A 15822-nucleotide genomic window follows, 5' to 3' on the forward strand; every position below is an offset into this window, starting at 1 on the left:
GAACCTGAGGGGAAGGGAAATACCTAATCCCACAGCAGCAAAGAGAGAAGCATTCTTAGAGCAACAATTTAAACACTGCAAGTCAGAATCAATTTTTTCGAAGAGAAACATTGTTAAAAGTGCTGACTTTCCTAGTAGCAGTGGTAAGTAGTAATAATCAGAGCAACAGAGTTGGCCCACAGGTTCCATATGCATGGGTTCCGCATCCATGAATTCAACCTCTTGGTTGAATCAAAAATACTCAGGGAAAAAAGAGGGATGGTCCTATCTGTATTGAACATGTACAGGCTTCTTCTTGTCATTATTCCCTAAACAATTCTGTATGGCAACTATTTACATAACATTTACATTGTTAGTTATTATAAGTGATCTAGAGATGATTTAAAGTATGAGAAGATGTGCATAAGTAATATGTAAATACTACAACATTTTATATAAGTGACTTGAGTATCTACAGATGTTGGTATCCACAGGGTGTCCTGGAAACGATTTCCCCATGGATACCAAGTGATGACTGCATATGCTGAGCACTGATTCTATGTGCTGAGCACTGATTCTATATGCCAAGCACTGGATTAAGGCCCAAACATAACAAATTATATAATTCTCCCAACCACCTCATGAGGCAGGACCCATCATATTACAGGTGAAGAAACTGAGACTTAGCATAATAATTTCTCCAGGATTATCCAGTTCATAAACTTGCATTAAAAATACTTTTCAGGCCGGGATCAGTAGCTGATGCCTGTAATCCTAGCACTTGAGAGGCCAAGGCAGGGAGATCACCTGAGGTCTGGAGTTGGAGACCAGCCTGTCCAACACGGTGAAAACCCGTCTCTACTAAAAATATAAAAATTAACCTGGATTGGTGGTGCATGCATGTAATCCCAGCTACTTGGGAGGCTGAGGCAGTTGAATAGCTTCAGCCTGGGAGGGAGAGATTGCAATGAGCCAAGATCGCACCACTGCACTTCAGCCTGGGTGACAGAGCAAGACTCCATCTCAAAAAAAAATAAAAATAGGGGGAGGAGCCAAGATGGCCGAATAGGAACAGCTCCGGTCTACAGCTCCCAGCGCCAGCGACGCAGAAGACGGGTGATTTCTGCATTTCCATCTGAGGTACCGTGTTCATCTCACTAGGGAGTGCCAGACAGTGGGCGCAGGTCAGTGGGTGAGTGCACCGTGCACCAGCCGAAGCAGGGGCGAGGCATTGCCTCACTCGGGAAGCGCAAGGGGTCAGGGAGTTCCCTTTCCAGGGGTGACAGACAGCACCTGGAAAATCGGGCCACTCCCACCCGAATACTGTGCTTTTCCGACGGGCTTAGGAAACGGTGCCCCAGGAGAGTATAGCCCGCACCTGGCTCAGAGGGTCCTCCGCCCACGGAGTCTCGCTGATTGCTAGCACAGCAGTCTGAGATCAAACAGCAAGTCCGCAGCGAGGCTGGGGGAGGGGCGCCTGCCATTGCCCAGGCTCGCTTACGTAAACAAAGCAGCCTGGAAGCTTGAACTGGGTGGAGCCCACCACAGCTCAAGGAGGCCTGCCTGCCTCTGTAAGCTCCACCTCTGGGGGCAGGGCACAGACAAACAAAAAGACAGCAGTAACCTCTGCAGACTTAAATGTCCCTGTCTGACAGCTTTGAGGAGAGCAGTGGTTCTCCCAGCACGCAGCTGGAGATCTCGGAACGGGCAGACTGCCTCCTCAAGTGGGTCCCTGACCCCTGACCCCCGAGCAGCCTAACTGGGAGGCACCCCCCAGCAGGGGCAGACTGACACCTCACACGGCCAGCCAGGTACTCCAACAGACCTGCAGCTGAGGATCCTGTCTGTTAGAAGGAAAACTAACAGAAAGGACATCCACACCAAAAACCCATCTGTACATCACCATCATCAAAGACCAAAAGTAGATAAAACCACAAAGATGGGGAAAAAACAGAGCAGAAAAACTGGAAACTCTAAAAAGCAGAGTACCTCTCCTCCTCCAAAGGAACGCAGTTCCTCACCAGCAACGGAACAAAGCTGGACGGAGAATGACTTTGACAAGCTGAGAGAAGAAGGCTTCAGATGATCAAATTACCCCGAGCTACGGGAGGATATTCAAACCAAAGGCAAAGAAGTTGAAAACTTTGAAAAAAATTTAGAAGAATGTATAACTAGAATAACCAATACAGAGAAGTGCTTAAAGGAGCTGATGGAGCTGAAAACCAAGGCTCGAGAACTACGTGAAGAATGCAGAAGCCTCAGGAGCCGATGCAATCAAATGAAAGAAAGGGTATCAGCCCTGGAAGATGAAATGAATGAAATGAAGCGAGAAGGGAAGTTTAGAGAAAAAAGAATAAAAAGAAACGAGCAAAGCCTCCAAGAAATGTGGGACTATGTGAAAAGACCAAATCTACGTCTGATTGGTGTACCTGAAAGTGACGGGGAGAATGGAAACAAGTTGGAAAACACTCTGCAGGATATTATCCAGGAGAACTTCGCAATCTAGCAAGGCAGGCCAACATTCAGATTCAGGAAATACAGAGAACGCCACAAAGATACTCCTCGAGAAGAGCAACTCCAAGACACATAATTGTCAGATTCACCAAAGTTGAAATGAAGGAAAAAATGTTAAGGGCAGCCAGAGAGAAAGGTCGGGTTACCATCAAAGGGAAGCCCATCAGACTAACAGCGGATCTCTCGGCAGAAACCCTACAAGCCAGAAGAGAGTGGGGGCCAATATTCAACATTCTTAAAGAAAAGAATTTTCAACCCAGAATTTCATATCCTGCCAAACTAAGCTTCATAAGTGAAGGAGAAATAAAATACTTTACAGACAAGCAAATGCTGAGAGATTTTGTCACCACCAGGCCTGCCCTAAAAGAGCTCCTGAAGGAAGCGCTAAACATGGAAAGGCACAACCGGTACCAGCCACTGCAAAATCATACCGAAATGTAAAGACCATCGAGACTAGGAAGAGACTGCATCAACTAACGAGCAAAATAACCAGCTAACATCATAATCACAGGATCAGATTCACACATAACAATATTAACTTTAAATGTAAATGGACTAAATGCTCCAATTAAAAGACACAGACTGGAAAATTGGATAAAGACTCAAGACCCATCAGTGTGCTGTATTCAGGAAACCCATCTCACGTGCAGAGACACACATAGGCTCAAAATAAAAGGGTGGACGAAGATCTACCAAGCAAATGGAAAACAAAAAAAGGCAGGGGTTGCAATCCTAGTCTCTGATAAAACAGACTTTAAACCAACAAAGATCAAAAGAGACAAAGAAGGCCATTACATAATGGTAAAGGGATTAATTCAACAAGAAGAGCTAACTATCCTAAATATATATGCACCCAATACAGGAGCACCCAGATTCATAAAGCAAGTCCTGAGTGACCTACAAAGAGACTTAGACTCCCACACCTTAATAATGGGAGACTTTAACACCCCACTGTCAACATTAGACAGATCAACGAGACAGAAAGTCAACAAGGATACCCAGGAATTGAACTCAGCTCTGCACCAAGCGGACCTAATAGACATCTACAGAACTCTCCACCCCAAATCAACAGAATATACATTTTTTTCAGCACCACACCACACTTATTCCAAAATTGACCATATACTTGGAAGTAAAGCTCTCCTCAATAAATGTAAAAGAACAGAAATTATAACAAACTATCTCTCAGAGCACAGTGCAATCAAGCTAGAACTCAGGATTAAGAATCTCACTCAAAACCGCTCAACTACGTGGAAACTGAACAACCTGCTCCTGAATGACTACTGGGTACATAACGAAATGAAGGCAGAAATAAAGATGTTCTTTGAAACCAACAAGAACCAAGACACAACATACCAGAATCTCTGGGATGCATTCAAAGCAGTGTGTAGAGGGAAATTTATAGCACTAAATGCCCACAAGAGAAAGCAGGAAAGATCCAAAATTGACACCCTAACATCACAATTAAAAGAACTAGAAAAGCAAGAGCAAACACATTCAAAAGCTAGCAGAAGGCAAGAAATAACTAAAATCAGAGCAGAACTGAAGGAAATAGAGACACAAAAAACCCTTCAAAAAATAAATGAATCCAGGAGCTGGTTTTTTGAAAAGATCAACAAAATTGATAGACCGCTAGCAAGATTAATAAAGAAAAAAAGAGAGAAGAATCAAATAGATGCAATAAAAGATGATAAAGGGGATATCACCACCAATCCCACAGAAATACAAACTACCATCAGAGAATATTACAAACACCTCTACACAAATAAACTAGAAAATCTAGAAAAAATGGATAAATTCCTCAACACATACACCCTCCCAAGACTAAACCAGGAAGAAGTTGACTCTCTGAATAGACCAATAACAGGATCTGAAATTGTGGCAATAATCAATAGCTTACCAAACAAAAAAAGTCCAGGACCAGATGGGTTCACAGCCGAATTCTACCAGAGGTACAAGGAGGAGCTGGTACCATTCCTTCTGAAACTATTCCAATCAATAGAAAAAGAGGGAATCCTCCCTAACTCATTTTATGAGGCCAGCATCATCCTGATACCAAAGCCTGGCAGAGACACAACCAAAAAAGAGAATTTTAGACCAATATCCTTGATGAACATTGATGCAAAAATCCTCAATAAAATACTGGCAAACAGAATCCAGCAGCACATCAAAAGCTTATCCACCATGATCAAGTGGGCTTCATCCCTGGGATGCAAGGCTGGTTCAATATACGCAAATCAATAAATGTAATCCAGCATATAAACAGAACCAAAGACAAAAACCACAAGATTATCTCAATAGATGCAGAAAAGGCCTTTGACAAAATTCAACAACCCTTCATGCTAAAAACTCTCAATAAATTAGGTATTGATGGGACGTATCTCAAAATAATAAGAGCTATTTATGACAAACCCACAGCCAATATCATACTGAATGGGCAAAAACTGGAAGCATTCCCTTTGAAAACGGGCACAAGACAGGGATGCCCTCTCTCACCACTTCTATTCAACATAGTGTTGGAAGTTCTGGCCAGGGCAATTAGGCAAGAGAAGGAAATCAAGGGTATTCAATTAGGAAAAGAGGAAGTCAAATTGTCCCTGTTTGCAGATGACATGATAGTATATCTACAAAACCCCATTGTCTCAGCCCAAAATCTCCTTAAGCTGATAAGCAACCTCAGCAAAGTCTCAGGATACAAAATCAATGCACAAAAATCACAAGCATTCTTATACATCAATAACAGACAAACAGAGAGCCAAATCATGAGTGAACTCCCATTCACAATTGCTTCAAAGAGAATAAAATACCTAGGAATCCAACTTACAAGGGATGTGAAGGACCTCTTCAAGGAGAACTACAAACCACTGCTCAAGGAAATAAAAGAGGATACAAACAAATGGAAGAACATTCCATGCTCATGGGTAGCAAGAATCAATATCATGAAAATGGCCATCCTTCCCAAGGTAATTTACAGATTCAATGCCATCCCCATCAAGTTACCAATGACTTTCTTCACAGAATTGGAAAAAACTACTTTAAATTTCATATGGAACCAAAAAAGAGCCCGCATCACCAAGTCAATCCTAAGCCAAAAGAACAAAGCTGGAGGCATCACACTACCTGACTTCAAACTATACTACAAGGCTACAGTAACCAAAACAGCATGGTACTGGTACCAAAACAGAGATATAGATCAATGGAACAGAACAGAGCCGTCAGAAATAATGCCACATATCTACAACTATCTGATCTTTGACAAACCTGACAAAAACAAGAAATGGGGAAAGGATTCCCTATTTAATAAATGGTGCTGGGAAAACTGGCTAGCCATATGTAGAAAGCTGAAACTGGATCCCTTCCTTACACCTTATACAAAAATCAATTCAAGATGGATTAAAGACTTAAATGTTAGACCTAAAACCATAAAAACCCTAGAAGAAAACCTAGGCATTACCATTCAGGACATAGGCATGGGCAAGGACTTCATGTCTCAAACACCAAAAGCAATGGCAACAAAAGCCAAAATTGACAAATGGGATCTAATTAAACTAAAGAGCTTCTGCACAGCAAAGGAAACTACCATCAGAGTGAACAGGCAACCTACAAAATGGGAGAAAATTTTCGCAACCTACTCGTCTGACAAAGGGCTAATATCCAGAATCTACAGTGAACTCCAACAAATTTACAAGAAAAAAACAAACAACCCCATCAAAAAGTGGGCGAAGGACATGAACAGACACTTCTCAAAAGAAGACATTTATGCAGCCAAAAAACACATGAAAAAATGCTCACCATCACTGGCCATCAGAGAAATGCAAATCAAAACCACAATGAGATACCATCTCACACCAGTTAGAATGGCAATCATTAAAAAGTCAGGAAACAACAGGTGCTGGAGAGGATGTGGAGAAATAGGAACACTTTCACACTGTTGGTGGGACTGTAAACTAGTTCAACCCTTGTGGAAGTCAGTGTGGCGATTCCTCAGGGATCTAGAACTAGAAATTCCATTTGACCCAGCCATCCCATTACTGGGTATATACCCAAAGGACTATAAATCATGCTGCTATAAAGACACATGCACACGTATGTTTATTGCAGCATTATTCACAATAGCAAAGACTTGGAACCAACCCAAATGTCCAACAATGATAGACTGGATTAAGAAAATGTGGCACATATACACCATGGAATACTATGCAGCCATAAAAAATGATGAGTTCATGTCCTTTGTAGGGACATGGATGAAACTGGAAATCATCATTCTCAGTAAACTATCGCAAGAACAAAAAACCAAACACCGCATATTCTCACTCATAGGTGGGAATTGAACAATGAGAACACATGGACACAGGAAGGGGAACATCACACTTCGGGGACTGTTGTGGGGTGGGGGGAGGGGGGAGGGATAGCATTGGGAGATATACCTAATGCTAGATGACGAGTTGGTGGGTGCAGCGCACCAGCATGGCACATGTATACATATGTAACTTACCTGCACGTTGCGCACATGTACCATAGAGCCTAAAGTATAATAATAATAATAATAATAATAAATAAAAATAAAAATACTTTTCAAAAATCCAAACCTAACCACACCATATGAAATGTTACTTCTGTGGGAAGACTATATGGTTCGCATTTTGGTCCACGTTCCACTCATTAGCCTAGACGTCTCTGATCTCATAGTTTTTTATTTTCTCTTTTTTGGGGGATGGGCCATGATACTGCTGAAATGCTGACCTACATCTAATTCTATATCCAATACCCGTATCTACATGGCTGAATGCAGTATACATTTGGGTTCACTATCAGGGGAGGGGTATGGACAGGATATCACACAGCAAAACAACAGCAAAGCAGCAGAACCATGATCTGGATGCTCTCATTTTGTTGTTCCTGTTCTCTCATCATAATATTATAATTGTTTTTTTCAAAACTGTTCAATACAGTGCATGGCACATGGCCAAGGGGCCAATAAATGTCTCTTTAACTGGGCACCAAGCTTTGTCCACAGACTGCTTCATGAATATGAATCTAAGTATAAATATAAAATTTCTCAGAAAATTTTGTATTCTAAATGTGAATAATGTGTGCTCTGTGTAATATATATGTATGTATCATATAATTGTATCAGAAAGAAAAATTAAGCAAGAATCCTTGTAAAATATTTCCAATGACTGAAGATTTTCCTCCAAATGTATGAAGCACAATATATATAATGTAAAAATGTCATTCATCATTATTCATTTTTATACTATCTATGCATTCATTCAAAATTTAGATTTTTTTATAATAATCATTTTTGTAGGTGTTTCCTCCACTGAAATAATTAACTTTGAAATAACAATTCTTTCCGTCTTTATTATGGAACACTGATGTATTCTGGATCATTATATATACATTGACATTAGCCTTAATTCACAATGGTATTTAAAGGGGAAACAATTCTTACGCATACTATGGCAACTTTATTTCATTAAAATATCAAAAACAAAGAATCCAATTAATTTAATATGGTTCTCTACAGGTAACTTTAAACATAACAGAAAAGGTCTACTTGAATAGAAAATTGCCAATTTCATGTTAGAGCAGATTTTGCTTCATTAAACACATATATTCAAAGGGAGACCTAACTTTCAACTGTTCATAAAAGCTAAATGATATTTCTATAAAAAAGTTAAAATGGCTAGCTTAAAAATACATCATCGCCATTGCAAGGATATATGAATAAAAATCACTTTCAAAAAGCTATTCTTATAAAACCAGAAAAAATAGAAATGGAGGTACTGTATTTTGAAGTCAAACAAGCTTAGACTCAAATATCAACCATGTCATTTACAAATAGTGTGGTCTTAGACAAGTGATAAGGTTTGGCCGTGTCCCCACCCAAATTTCATCTTGAATTGTAGCTCCCATAATTCCCATGTGTGGTGGGAAGGACCCGGTAGGAGACAACTGAATCATGGGGGTGGTTTCTCTTAAACTGTTCTCATGCTAGTGAATACGTCTCACGAGATCTGGTGGTTTTATAAGGGGCACCCCTGTCGCTTGGCTCTTATTCTCTCTTTGCTGGCTGCCATGTAAGATGTCCCTTTGGTCTTCCTTCATCTTCTGCCTTGATTGTGAGGCCTCCCCATGCACGTGGAACTGTGAGTCAATTAAACCTCTTTCCTTTATAGATTACCCAGTTTCATGTATGTCTTTATCAGCAGTGTGAAAACAGACTAATACAGTAAATTGGTACCAGTAGTGTGGGGCACTGCTGTAAAGATACCCAAAAATGTGGAAGCAACTTTGGAACTGGTTAACAGGCAGAGGCTGAAACAATCTGGAGGACTCAGAAGAAGAAAGAAAAATGTGGGAAAGTTTGGAACTTCCTAGAGACTTGTTCAATGGCTTTGACCAAAATGCTGATAATGACATGGACAATGAAATCCAGGCTGAGGTGGTCTCAGATGGAGATGAGGAACTTGTTGGGAACTAGAGTAAAGGTGACCCTTGCTATGTTTTAGCAAAGAGACTGGTAGCATTTTGCCCCTGCCCTAGAGATTTGTGGAACTTTGAACTTGAGGGAGATGATTTAGGGTATCTGGCAGAAGAAATTTCTAAGTAGCAAAGCATTCAAGATGTGACTGGGTTGCTGTTAAAAGCATTCAGTTTTATAAGGGAAACAGAGAATAAAAGTTCAGAAAATTTGCAGCCTGACCATGCAATAGAAAAGAAAAATCCATTTTCCGAGGAGAAAGTCAAGCCAGCTGCAGAAATCTGTATAAGTAACAAGGAGTCTAATGTTAATCACCAAGACAATGGGGAAAATGTCTCCAGGACATGTCAGAGATCTTTGTGGCAGTCCTTCCCATCACAGGCCCAGAGGCCTAGGAGGAAAAATGGTTTCATGGGCCAGGCCCAGGGCCCCCCTGCTGTGTGCAGCCTAGGGACTTGGTGCCCTGCATCCCAGCTGCTCCAGCTGTGGCTAAAAGGGGCCAAGATACAGCTTGGGCCATGGCTTCAGAGGGTGCAAGCCCCCAGGCCTTGCCAGCTTCCACATGGTGTTGAGCCTGCAGGTGCACAAAAGTTAAGAACTGACGTTTGGGAACCTCTACCTAGATTTCAGAGGATGTATGAAAACACCTAGATGTCCAGGCAGAAATTTGCTGCAGGGGTGGGGCCCTCCTAAAGAACCTCTGCCAGGGCAGTTCAGAAGGGAAATGTGGGGTTGAAGCCCCCACACAGAGCCGCCACTGGGGCACTGCCTAGTGGAGCTGTGAGAAGAGGACCACCGTCCTCCAGACCCCAGAATGGCAGATCCACCAACTGCTTGCACTGTGAGCCTGGGAAAGCTGCAGACACTCAATGCCAGCCTGTGAAAGCAGCCAGGAGGGAGGCTGTACCCTGCAAAGCTACAGGGGCAGAGCTGCCCAAGACCATGGGAACCAACCTCTTGAGTCAGTGTGACCAGGGTGTGAGACACAGCGTCAAAGGAGATCATTTTGGAGCTTTAAGATTTGACTGCCCCACTGGATTTTGGACTTACATGGGCACTGTAGCCCCTTTGTTTTGGCCAATTTCTCCCATTTGGAATAGCTATATTTACCCAATGCCTGTACCCCCATTGTATCTAGGAGGTAACTAACTTTCTTTTGATTTTACAGGCTCATAGGCAGAAGGGACTTGCCTCATCTCAAATGAGACTTTGGACTCTGGACTTCTGAGTTAATGATGAAATGAGTTAAGACATTGGGGGACGCTGGGAAGGCATGACTGGTTTGAAATGTAAGGAACGAGATGTGGGGGGGCCAGGGGCAGAATGATATGGTTTGGCTGTGTCCTCACCCAAATCTCATCTTGTATTGTAACTCCCACAGTTCCCACGTGTTGTGGGAGGGACCCGGTGGGTGATAACTGAATCATGGGGGTGGTTTCCCCCATACTTTTCTCATGGTAGTAAATAAGTCTCAAAAGATCTGATGGTTTTACAAGGGGAAACCACTTTCACTTGGTTCTCCTTCTTTCTCTTGTCTCCTGCCACGTAAGACATACCTTTCATCTTCCACCAAGATTGTGAGGCCTCCCCAGCCACATGGAACTGTGAGTCCATTAAACCTCTTTTTCTTTATAAATTACCCAGTCTCAGGTATGTCTTTATCAGCAGCATGAAAACGGACTAATACAACAAGCAACTTAAATTGAGTCTCAGTTTGGTAATCTCTAAAATAGAGAAAATAATACCCTTATGATGTTAATGTATAAAACAGAAACAACGCATATAATGAAACTATAGTAGTACACAGTACAAAGTCCTCAATAAATTATAGCCATTGTCATCATTATCATCCCTGAACCATAAAATGTTTTCATTACTGTGATTATAGAAAAATTGAAAAAAAATCTTAATCTGTAAATCTCTGGCTTTTAAAAAATATAATCACTCTGTAATTTTTATTATTATTTAAAAGAGAGTACTAATCTAAAAAATAAGAAACAAGTCCCTATTAAGCCAGTAAGTTATTTTCTAATTATCTGAATTCCTTCCATGAATGTGAAGTATGGCAAATTAATAATTACAACAGAAACTCACATTCCTCCTTCACCACATTAATACAAGTATTACAAGGTAAGAACATATAAAATCAGATCATAAGACAATTCTACATGTCATTTCCAGTGTTCTTAATAAGTGATAATAAGTGGAAATTTCATAACTGTATGAATAAGAACTCTCAAAATTCAACAGACATGGTCTTCTGTTTTTGAGTCCTGTATCTTTCACTGCAATAAGCAAAGATTATAAGTATACTTTCTGGTATTCAAGTTTGAAAAGTATGTAATGTTTATTAATGTAGAAAATTGCTTCCAACAAATATATAATCTCAGCCTGTGCTTTCACTGGATCACTAACCTTTCATTATTATACATTCTATAATCATCACCTCATGTAAATATTGTAGAAAAATACTCTAACAGTATACCTAACTAGACCCCCCCCAGACAATTTTTAACCACTGTTCTAGAGCCTGATATCAGTAACCAAAAAAAAAATCAGAAAACCCTACAGAGTATGATTCTACTATTTATATCTACAGATACATCAAAACTACTGTATATAATTGTTAAATAAAATCTAAGGCCAGTGATGATTTTTCTAGGAAAAGTAAACAGCCACTAAAATACAACATTTACATGTAGTGGTTAAATGAAAACAAAAAAAACAAAAACACAGCCAGGTGCAGTGGCTCACACCTGTAATTCCAGTATTTTGGGAGGCCAAGGCAGGAAGATCCCTTGAGGCCAGGAGTTGAAAACCAACCAGGGCAACAGAGTGAGACTCCATCTCTATAAAAAAAAATTAAAAATTAGCCAAGCATTGTGATGCACATCTGTAGACCCAGCTACTCAGGAAGCTGAAGTGGGAGGATCGCTTGAGCACAGGAGTTCAAGGCTACAGTGAGCTACAATCACGCCACTGCACTCCAGCCTGGGCAACAGAGCAAGAGCCTGTCTCTGTCTGTCTGTCTGTGTGTGTGTGTCTCTCTCTCTCTATTATTCACTGTTTAACTTTTTAGTTTTAAAGAAGTTAACAGCATGAGTTAAAAGATCCACTCTACAGTTTCTTCTCTTGAGTAGGTGGATGCTGTTTTTCTACCCTGTATACCACAAAAGTCAATGAAAATGTTTATTAAATAAATACATAGGATTGAACGACTGAAAAATCTAGGTCCCAGGAATAGGAAATATAAGTTCAAAAATAAATGAAGGCAGTGTGCATAAAGAAGGCAATATTCTTATACTGACCAAGATAAATCAAAAATAGGGAGAATATGAAAAAAACCAAAGACAAGAAGTAAAATCATGTATGTGATATAAAGAAAACTTAAACAGATTCTTTTCATATCAAGATCTCACAATCATGAAATAAATTTATATATCAGGAATTAAGTCAATTTCCCTTCTAAATGTTTCCCATCCTAACCTATGAAGAACCAAAATCAATGGTATTTAAACCACATTAATAAAAAGATACAATAACCACAATATCTACAAGTACAAGGATTGCACCAACCCAATATTTACTGTTGAATTCATATGCCACATCACTTTGTCTCATTGCTTCCTTTCTCAAAAAGGTCACAAAAGCCAACTCAGAAATACTTTGTTCTAACACTAAAGAGCTCAAGGTGCTCTTGTGCAAGGGGGGGGAAATTAAAAAAAAAAAAAAGAAAAACACACTACCAGCGTAGCAGATTCCACTGAATGAAATCAAAGCAGTGCTTGCTTCAGCAGCACATATACTAAAATTGGAACAATACAGAGATTAGCATGGCCCCTGCGCAAGGATGAAATTCAAGTAATCAGAGGCTAGAGAGAACAATTCATACACCTACCTAGCTATGGGCACATGGAACAAGCAAGTTGTATCAACTTCAGAATTCCACTGGCAGACTCAACAAATAACAAAAACGCTTTATCAGATATATCCGAATCTAGTGATCTTAGGAAATCCCTCTCACTGGCTAAGCAACCATCTTATCAGTCTAAGTGACGACCCGTTTTTGCCTTCAATCTACAGATAAAGTAAATCAAAACTATTGCATATATTGGTTAAATAAAATCTGAGGCAAGTGATAATTTTTCTAGCAACTTATTCAACATGTACAAGTAATAAACAAAAACAAAAAACAAAAACACCAGTAAAGTAATACATGAATAAAACTTATCAGAATCAGTCATCTTTTTAAATGAACACTGGATATTAAACAAGTATCTCTCTCTGAAAAGGAATCTATAGGACTGAAAGAAGAAAATAGGCTACAGTTAATTAAGGTAAAAGTATAGTGTTGAAAATTAGGGACTGATTTAGTAAAAGATCTTGTAAAGCTAATGAAGGTTGAGAATTCTTAAACATAATGTTGAGCCAGGTGTGGTGGTTTACCCTGCAATCCCAGCACTTTGAGAGGCTGAGGCGGGAGAATCCCTTAAGGCCAGGAGTTTAAGACCAGGTTGAACAAAGCCCTGTCTCTACAAAAAAAAAAAAGAAGAAGAAGAAAAATTAGCTGAGCATGGTGGTGCACACCTGTAATCTCAGCTACTCAGGAGGCTGAGGTGAGAGGCTTGTTTGAGCCCAGGAGTTCTAGGCTGTGGTGAGCTGTGATTGTGCCACTGCACACCAGCCCAGTCGACAGAGTGAGACCCCCATCTAAAAAAAAATTGCATATATATAAAATTGCATATATAATTATGTATAATTTTATACATATATAAATTACACATATAAAAGTACATATATACATGTATATATGTATATTTATAATATACAAAATATATAATTACATATAATTTATAAAAATAAAATATATAATGTTGAATTAAAGGAAATAATATTTCCTGAGTTAAAATTTTGATTGAATATGCTATAGTCCATGAGACATAGAAGGCATCAGCTATATTACATATTTTAGGACCTTAGAAAATTGTGGTCTTATCATACATATAAACTGTTCACATATAAAAACTATATATAACCATACTCCTGCTAACCACTGTAACTGGACTTCTTAATGTTAATGATACTGCAAATAAAAACTCTAAATATAAATTCAATGAATAATCAGGGGAGAAAGCAAATGGCCTAAGTAGACTTCCCCTCAGTGAAAAGTCTGGGGAAAGGTCAAGAAGAGACTAGGATGAAATCAATAGGGGTAAGGCTATGCAAAAAGAAAAGAAAAAAAAAGGTTGTACTAAGTTTTCATGCTTGAAAAGCTCAAGGTATTGCACAAATTCAGTAGAGTTTCTCCCACGAAACTAGTTGAAGAAATATAAATAAATCCAATGTTTTCAATCTACCGTTTACTTACTGGTATCCTTACCTGTATAGTTCACTCTGCTTTGAAGTGGGTTTGAGACTGAAGTAATTTTAGCAACTTGCTACTTATCTTATTCTGACTGCTCCTCTGCTATTTCTCAGAGAGAGTTGTAAGAGTAAAAATGAGAATCAACAATGACTAGTTACTTAAAGTACTAGAGACCATTCAACTACTTACAAAATTACAAGCATTTTTCTCAAATCACAAACATCCTATCCTCAAGTAACAGAAGCTAAATGCTATACTTTTAAACATTAATTTGAGGTATCTTACTCTGATTTAAAGTAAGTGTACTACTATTCTGGTATCAGTAATTCTTCAATTTTCCTAGTAAGGAGAATTAAGTTCCTGCCTGCTCATTTATTTCTGGAAACACAGAAGCATTTTTCCCATTATCCTTTGTTACTGAAATTTGTTCTGATAAGTTTTATCCACTGCAAAAATAAATAAAGTGAATCATTTGAAGAATAAAATATAATAGGGAAGTAAAAAGAAGTTTAATATATGTAGCTCTTTAAAAGATACACAGATTTATGTTTAAATTTGAATGATGCATAAATTAGGAATTTAATATCTGTCTACTTCTTCTGATTTTGCTAGAACCAGACATCAATATTATCATCTCTGGGGCTTTTTATGTTATATTTTCAAAATGAACAATGAATACAAAGTACATTTTCTGATGTCTCAAACATTACTTGAAAAATAATAAGGCTGTTTTTAGGTGTCAACTGAGAATTTTCAAGTTACATCACTGTTCTAACTTTGCTTACTGATATGCAATTCATTAAGTTACTGTTTCATCACTATTACAGGTACTATTCAAGTTACAAGATACAAAGCAATTGGAAACAACAGTATTATCCTTGAGTATCCATGGTTTCCATTTAGAAATAATGCTGGATTTTTAAATTTAAGAAATCTGGGCTCAGACAATTCAAATTCCTTCTGTGTCACTTATTACCTATGTGAACTTGCACAATTTACCGAAAATCTCTGAAGATCAATTTCCTCTTCTGAGCAGAATAATCATACCCAGTAATATTGTTGAAGTAATCAGATGAAACAGGATAAAGTCCTATATAGATGTTCAAAAAATGGAAGGTATAATATAACAATAAAAGAAAAGTACTTGGTGAATCTAGGTTTGGATCTACTAAAATGTTTAACTCTTCTGGAAAAGCAAACAAAATTCTCATTTATTTAACTTACTACTTTAGTTTTTCAATATATATGCTAGATACTATGATGCTATCCTTCAAAGCAATTACCACACTCCTAAACACTTAGTATGTACTCAAATATCATTTAATTTAAATATTTTAACTTTTTTATTATGGAAAATTTCAACCATACACAAAAGTATAGATAATAGAATAAGGAACCAACAGGTATCTATTACTCAGCTTTAACAATTAACAATGGCAAATCTCATCTCTACTCCCCACCCCCATCTGACTGGATT

At 38.8% G+C, this 15822-nt stretch overlaps 1 protein-coding gene and 1 non-coding gene across 8 annotated transcripts in view; one reads left to right on the forward strand and one right to left on the reverse strand.

The window, feature by feature from the left end:
• Positions 1–15822, reverse strand: part of ARHGAP32 (Rho GTPase activating protein 32) — a 316742-nt gene that overhangs the window by 228852 nt on the left and 72068 nt on the right. Inside the window, exon 1 of one of the 7 annotated variants that reach the window (XM_054525422.2) lies at positions 4394–4492. The exons of the other annotated variants lie outside the window; for them this stretch is intronic. The gene's annotated coding sequence lies outside the window, so the exon portion shown is untranslated. Of the gene's footprint in view, positions 1–4393; positions 4493–15822 lie in introns of those variants that run through there. 7 annotated transcript variants of the gene reach the window in all.
• On the forward strand, positions 12762–12866 carry LOC112135572 (U6 spliceosomal RNA). Its single transcript, XR_002916838.1, has one exon. It is a non-coding gene; the product is annotated as a U6 spliceosomal RNA (small nuclear RNA).

This window comes from Pongo abelii, chromosome 9 (assembly GCF_028885655.2).
Source record: "Pongo abelii isolate AG06213 chromosome 9, NHGRI_mPonAbe1-v2.0_pri, whole genome shotgun sequence".
Lineage (NCBI taxonomy): Eukaryota > Metazoa > Chordata > Mammalia > Primates > Hominidae > Pongo > Pongo abelii.